The 7,551-nt window shown below is 40.6% G+C and overlaps 1 protein-coding gene across 1 annotated transcript in view; it reads left to right on the top strand.

Annotated features, from left to right (window-relative positions):
- The first annotated feature begins 6,107 nt into the window (after positions 1-6,107).
- Positions 6,108-7,551, top strand: part of LOC135516567 (receptor-type tyrosine-protein phosphatase beta-like) — a 140,215-nt gene continuing 138,771 nt past the window's right edge. The window contains exon 1 of the mRNA XM_064940917.1: positions 6,108-7,551. This exon is cut by the window's right edge and continues 573 nt beyond it. The gene's annotated coding sequence lies outside the window, so the exon portion shown is untranslated.

Here is a 7,551-nt window from a genome sequence, read left to right on the forward strand (position 1 = left end):
GACATGTCATGTTATGTTTAATTGTTGATCATATAGATTCAATTATAGTAATAATAATTATTTTTAGTTTTATACAATATTAAGATAATGTTTTGCGGTGTAACAGTAAACTCATGATCGTTTGGTACTTTTAGACATGATGTTTTCTCTGTATGACTGAATGGTATAGATTCCCACACACTTTTACCTCTGGAACAAAACCATTATTACAAAGATAACGTCAATCAGACACTTATAAAAACAAATTGTCTGGATTATCTGACCCTGATTTCAAACTCTGATATACTGTAGCTTCTAAATGCCGAACACATACAGTTGAAGTCAGAAGTTTACTTACACCTGAGCCAAATACATTTAAACTCAGTTTTTCACAATTCCTGACATTTAATCACAGTAAAAATTCCATGTCTTAGGTCAGTTAGGATCACCACTTTATTTTAAGAATGTGGAATGTCAGAATAATAGTGGAGAGAATAATTTATTTCAGCTTTTATTTCTTTCATCACATTCCCAGTGGGTCAGAAGTTTACAGACACTCAATTAGTATTTGGTAGCATTGCCTTAAAATTGTTTAACTTGGGTCAAACGTTTCGGGTAGCCTTCCACAAGCCCATTCCTCCTTACAGAGCTGGTATAACTGAGTCAGGTTACACCTAGGTAAGCCTCCTTGCTCGCACATGCTTTTTCAGAATCTGCCCACAAATTATCTATAGGATTGAGGTCAGGGCTTTGTGATGGCCACTCCATTACCTTGACTTTGTTATCCTTAAGCCATTTTGCCACAACTTTGGAAGTATGCTTGGGGTCATTGTCCATTTGGAAGACCCATTTGCGACCATGCTTTAACTTCCTGACTGATGTCTTGAGATGTTGCTTCAATATATCCACATAATATTCCTACCTCATGATGCCATCTATTTTGTAAAGTGCACCAGTCCCTCCTGCAGCAAAGCACCTCCACAACATGATGCTGCCACCCCCGTGCTTCTCGGTTGGGATGGTGTTCTTCGGTTTGCAAGCCTCCCCCTTTTTCCTCCAAACATAACGATGGTCGTTATGGCCAAACAGTTCTATTTTTGTTTCATCACACCAGAGGACATTCTCCAAAAAGTACGATCTTTATCCCAATGTGCAGTTGCAAACTGTAGTCTGGCTTTTTTTATGGCGATTTTGGAGCAGTGACTTCTTCCTTGCTGAGCAGCCTTTCATGTTATGTTGATATAGGACTCATTTTACTGTGGAAATAGATACTTTTGTACCTGTTTCCTCCAGCATCTTCACAAGGTCCTTTGCTGTTGTTCTGGGATTGATTTGCACTTTTCGCACCAAAGTACATTAATCTCTAGGAGACAGAACGTGTGTCCTTCCTGAGCGGTATGATGGCTGCGTGGTCCCATGGTGTTTATACTTGCATACTATTGTTTGTACAGATGAACGTGGTATCTTCAGGTGTTTGGAAATTGCTCCCAAGAATGAACCAGCCTTGGGGTGGTCTACAAATTTTTTCTGAGGTCTTGGCTGATTTATTTTGATTTTCCCATGATGTCAAGCAAAGAGGCATGGAGTTTCAAGGTACGCCTTGAAATACGTCCACAGGTACACCTCCAATTGACTCATATGATGTCAATTAGCCTATCAGAAGCTTCTAAAGCCATGACATAATTTTCTGAAATTGTCCAAGCTGTTTCAAGGCACAGTCAACATAGTGTATGTAAACTTCTGACTCACTGGAATTGTGATACAGTGAATTATAAGTGAAATAATCTGTCTAAACAATTGTTGGAAAAATTTACTTGTGTCATGCACAAAGTAGATGTCCTAACCGACCAAAAATATATATTACCAAGAAATTTGTGGAGTGGTTGAAAAATGACTTTTAATGACTCCAACAACCTAAGTGTATGTAAACTTCCGACTTCAACTGTAGATTGGACATGACTCCCTTCAAACTTTTCTGGTAATTCCTAAAAAATCTGAAGTGAGTTGCACAATTACTAGCTTGGAATCTATCCTGACTAGTGCTCCATTTCACTATGGTCTCACTAGTGAAGCAGAGTGGTATTCAGGGTGGACTCTAGACAAAACAAATACCCCTCCCTGCTCCTTCCTCTTCAAACAAGACATCCTTGAGGTCATTTCCTTAACTCCACCAGGGTTTCTAACTCAACAAGACGATTCCCACAAACAGCCAAAGTTCTTCTCGTGAAAGCTGCTTGCCCATACAGATCCTGATTTAGAATAGTTTAGTAGCCTGGAACCTCAAACTGAATATATCACTATTTCACTGAAACAGTAGGGAAGCAGAGTAATGTGTGTTCCGGGCTCGGGTTTTAGTGATCAATAGCCGGACATTATGCTTCTCTTCATGTACATTATATTCATAGGTTGCAAGTTTGGTCACAATATTGTTTTAAACGTTCATGTTGGACTGATGCCCGACTGAGCATTTTGCTAAATGCATCGTCAATGAGCGCTGATGAAGATTTCATCAAAAATCGAATTACAGTGGATTGGAAATACAATGAAATTCAAAATGAGGCAAATCATTTGTAGGAAAACGTTGAATGTCGCCAGATTGACTTTCACTAGCTCGCTAAAATTGAGGGGAGGCCACCGGATTTTAGCTAGCTAACGTTAGCATTGCTAGCTATTTTCGACGAACTTTACAAGCTACTGACAACATTAGACATGGCAAAGTAAATTTGAAGACATGATAATGCTGGCACTAAATATGTGACTACTTTTACAATGTCATCGTATTTCCATGCACTGTAGTGTAATTTTGACGAAACAGTAGTTAGCCTCCGTCCAGAATGCCTCCGGTAGAGGGCGGCTTGACGACGTTCATAACAATGGCATGACACGCCCGAGTGATGGAGGTGCAAGTCATGAATATGCATGATGGAGGAATTTATATACACTACATCTGAAAGTGCTGTTAAACATCATGTGGTCAGGCATATCTATAAGGACCATTAAACATAATGTGGTCAGGCATATCTATAAGGACCATTAAACATAATGTGGACAGGCATATCTATAAGGACCATTAAACATAATGTGGTCAGGCATATCTATAAGGACCATTAAACATAATGTGGACAGGCATATCTATAAGGACCATTAAACATAATGTGGACAGGCATATCTATAAGGACCATTAAACATAATGTGGTCAGGCATATCTATAAGGACCATTAAACATATTGTGGTCAGGCATATCTATAAGGACCATTAAACATAATGTGGTCAAGCATATCTATAAGGACCATTAAACATAATGTGGTCAGGCATATCTATAAGGACCATTAAACATCATGTGGACAGGCATATCTATAAGGACCATTAAACATAATGTGGTCAGGCATATCTATAAGGACCATTAAACATATTGTGGTCAGGCATATCTATAAGGACCATTAAACATAATGTGGTCAGGCATATCTATAAGGACCACATAGGAATCTATCTTGCTGCTGAAAATGTGCAAGTGTTCGACCAAGGAGGATACAGATGGTTGTTTGTTGTGCGACAATGAATTGAGAAACATTTCACTTTTTCTATGTACTTATGGATGATTTTTGTATTATTATTTGTGATTAACAAAGAAAAAAGGTTTTGAATACATGAAACGTTAACCGTCCGTGCATATTGTTTACTGTTAGTAGAGTTGTATCCATCCACTATGTGGGCTTAATGGCCATATTAGCCAGGAGGACAAAGGGTCTGCGTTCCAAATGGGACCCTAGAGCCTTTAAAGTGCACTACATTTGACCAGGCCCATAGTTCACTACTTGTGATCAGAGCTCTATCTCGAGAAGAGGGTGGCGTTTAGGACTCAGGCCTATGAGTTCTTCCCTGATGTACTACTAATGGACTTGAACGTTGTGATTCGTTCTCTCCTTGTCCGACATAATAACCACAGTAGTAACTATTTATATATCTGATATAAGCTGTACATATTGTATGTATGCTTTAATGAAATGTACGTGTTTGGAGGGCAGCACAAGGAGAGGTGCAGGCCTTAAACAGCTGTTTGTGTTGTTCCTACTACTGAGGGGAAAAGGGGTTTTATCTTCTACTGTACGACTGGACATCTGTTCACTGAATACTCGCTGGTGCGGAGGAAATATGTTGCCATTAATCTGTATTCCAACTCTTGTAGTGTTTATTCAAAAAAACAACAGACCAAAACTAAAATCTAAAACTTAGCTAAAACTAAAACAGTGTGTTGAGTAATTGTTTTGGTGGTTTACTGAGGGTTTAGTACTGAAGCCATGCTATGAACTTTAGACAGCTCTGAAGTGTTCTGTGGACTATATTACTGTACTGCACAAGGAATATTCCTGGATGTTACTCTACTACCCTGTGTTGTGCAGAGTTGTACTACGCTGGGAGTACTACGTTGTACTACCTTGAGAGTACTACATTGAGAGTTGTACTACCTTGAGAGTACTACATTGTACTACCTTGAGAGTACTACGTTGAGAGTTGTACTACCTTGAGAGTACTACGTTGAGAGTTGTACTACCTTGAGAGTACTACGCTGAGAGTTGTACTACCTTGAGAGTACTACGTTGAGAGTTGTACTACCTTGAGAGTACTACGCTGAGAGTTGTACTACCTTGAGAGTACTACGCTGAGAGTTGTACTACCTTGAGAGTACTACGTTGAGAGTTGTACTACCTTGAGAGTACTACGTTGAGAGTTGTACTACCTTGAGAGTACTACGCTGAGAGTTGTACTACCTTGAGAGTACTACGTTGAGAGTTGTACTACCTTGAGAGTACTACGCTGAGAGTTGTACTACCTTGAGAGTACTACGCTGAGAGTTGTACTACCTTGAGAGTACTACGTTGAGAGTTGTACTACCTTGAGAGTACTACGTTGTACTACCTTGAGAATACTACGTTGAGAGTTGTACTACCTTGAGAGTACTACGTTGAGAGTTGTACTACCTTGAGAGTACTACGTTGTACTACCTTGAGAGTAGTACGTTGAGAGTTGTACTACCTTGAGAGTACTACATTGTACTACCTTGAGAGTACTACATTGAGAGTTGTACTATCTTGAGAGTACTACATTGTACTACCTTGAGAGTACTGCGTTGAGAGTTGTACTACCTTGAGAATACTACGTTGAGAGTTGTACTACCTTGAGAGTACTACGTTAAGAGTTGTACTACCTTGGCTAGACAGTTAACGGCTTGAAGATGCCACTAAACTGCCCTGTACCTAAACAGAAAATGATACTGTACCTATTGAAACTGCTGATACTGTACCTACTGTAAGACGTTGACTTTATAGTCCCTACTGCCAATAAAGAGAAACTGTTTCGAACTATCACACACTGATCTGTTTTTAATTTCATCCTTGCCTCTCTTCAGCATTTAAAAAAATTGTAATGTTGAAAAGTGAGATGTTGTAAAGTGAAATGTGTTCAAGTGAAATGTTGAAACACAGTCAAAAGGCACAGCCTCTGAAACATGGCTGCTGTCTACAGTATTTCAGGGCTCCAGACTGCACTATAGATCTGTGAAAATGTCAACGGAAACTGTAGTTGCTGAGGTTTGATGTTGTTGTCATACCCAACAGACTATGCTCAGTTGCCGGAAATTCGAATACATTTCGAGCTCTGAGGTTTACTGAAAGTGTTGGTTTCATTGAGAGAGAGAGAGAGTAGGGGACAGCGAGAGAGAGAGACAGCGAGAGAGAGAGAGAGAGACAGCGAGAGAGAGAGAGAGAGAGAGAGAGACAGCGAGAGAGAGAGACAGCGAGAGAGAGAGAGACAGCGAGAGAGAGAGAGACAGCGAGAGAGAGAGAGAGCGAGAGAGAGAAACAGTGAGAGAGAGACAGAGAGAGAGAGAGAGCGAGAGGGGGAGAGAGAGAGACAGCGAGAGGGGGAGAGAGAGACAGCGAGAGAGAGAGAGAGAGACAGTGAGAGGGGGAGAGAGAGACAGTGAGAAAGAGAGAGAGAGAGAGAGAGAGAGGGGGGGTGAGAGAGAGAGAGGGTGAGAGAGAGAGAGGGAGAGAGAGAGAGAGAGGAAGGGGAAAAAGGAGTGGACTACATAAAAGTAGTTCTGGAGAACAAAGACTTTTGATGCACTCTCTCTCTCTCTCTCTCAAGGGGGAAAGTTTAGAGACACATAAAAGATAAAAATATTTTTATTGAAATTTAACTTATAGAGAATGAAGCATCAACTGCGCACTATTTGACTCATACCCACCAAAGTTCTATATCCGTAGTCTAAGGGGGGTCTGGTTGAACGCTGTGGAAGTTTGGAGCTGGAGTCATACAAACACTCTACTGGTTGAGGATATCCTGTAAGGACTCAAGTATCTCACTGTTCGGAGGAGGAATTGGATGGAAGGGAAACAGTGATCAGTTGGTTTCACACAACGTCTACTAGGAGTTCCTTACTACTGAATTATCTGAAGAAGAAAAACATTCTGGGTGACTTTGGAACATTGCAACTGCAAGCCTTCACAGGACTTTAGCTTTACTCAAGTGGACGAGGCAGTTCTACTGATTTAGATGTACTCAAGTGGATGAGGCTGTTCTACTGATTTAGATGTACTCAAGTCGATGAAGCAGTTCTACTGATTTAGTTGTACTCAAGTGGATGAGGCAGTTCTGCTGATTTAGTTGTACTCAAGTGGATGAAGCAGTTCTGCTGATTTAGTTGTACTCAAGTGGATGAGGCAGTTCTGCTGATTTAGTTGTACTCAAGTGGATGAGGCAGTTCTGCTGATTTAGTTGTACTCAAGTGGATGAAGCAGTTCTGCTGATTTAGTTGTACTCAAGTGGATGAGGCAGTTCTGCTGATTTAGTTGTACTCAAGTGGATGAGGCAGTTCTGCTGATTTAGTTGTACTCAAGTGGATGAAGCAGTTCTGCTGATTTAGTTGTACTCAAGTGGATGAGGCAGTTCTGCTGATTTAGTTGTACTCAAGTGGATGAGGCAGTTCTGCTGATTTAGTTGTACTCAAGTGGATGAGGCAGTTCTGCTGATTTAGTTGTACTCAAGTGGATGAAGCAGTTCTGCTGATTTAGTTGTACTCAAGTGGATGAGGCAGTTCTGCTGATTTAGTTGTACTCAAGTGGACGAGGCAGTTCTGCTGATTTAGATGTACTCAAGTGGATGAGGCAGTTCTACTGATTTAGTTGTACTCAAGTGGATGAGGCAGTTCTGCTGATTTAGATGTACTCAAGTGGATGAGGCAGTTCTACTGATTTAGTTGTACTCAAGTGGATGAGGCAGTTCTGCTGATTTAGATGTACTCAAGTGGATGAGGCAGTTCTACTGATTTAGTTGTACTCAAGTGGATGAGGCAGTTCTGCTGATTTAGATGTACTCAAGTGGATGAGGCAGTTCTACTGATTTAGTTGTACTCAAGTGGATGAAGCAGTTCTGCTTATTTAGTTGTACTCAAGTGGATGAAGCAGTTCTGCTGATTTAGTTGTACTCAAGTGGATGAAGCAGTTCTGCTGATTTAGATGTACTCAAGTGGATGAAGCAGTTCTGCTGATTTAGTTGTACTCAAGTGGATGA

Source organism: Oncorhynchus masou, chromosome 27, assembly GCF_036934945.1.
Source record: "Oncorhynchus masou masou isolate Uvic2021 chromosome 27, UVic_Omas_1.1, whole genome shotgun sequence".
Classification (NCBI taxonomy): Eukaryota; Metazoa; Chordata; class Actinopteri; order Salmoniformes; family Salmonidae; genus Oncorhynchus; species Oncorhynchus masou.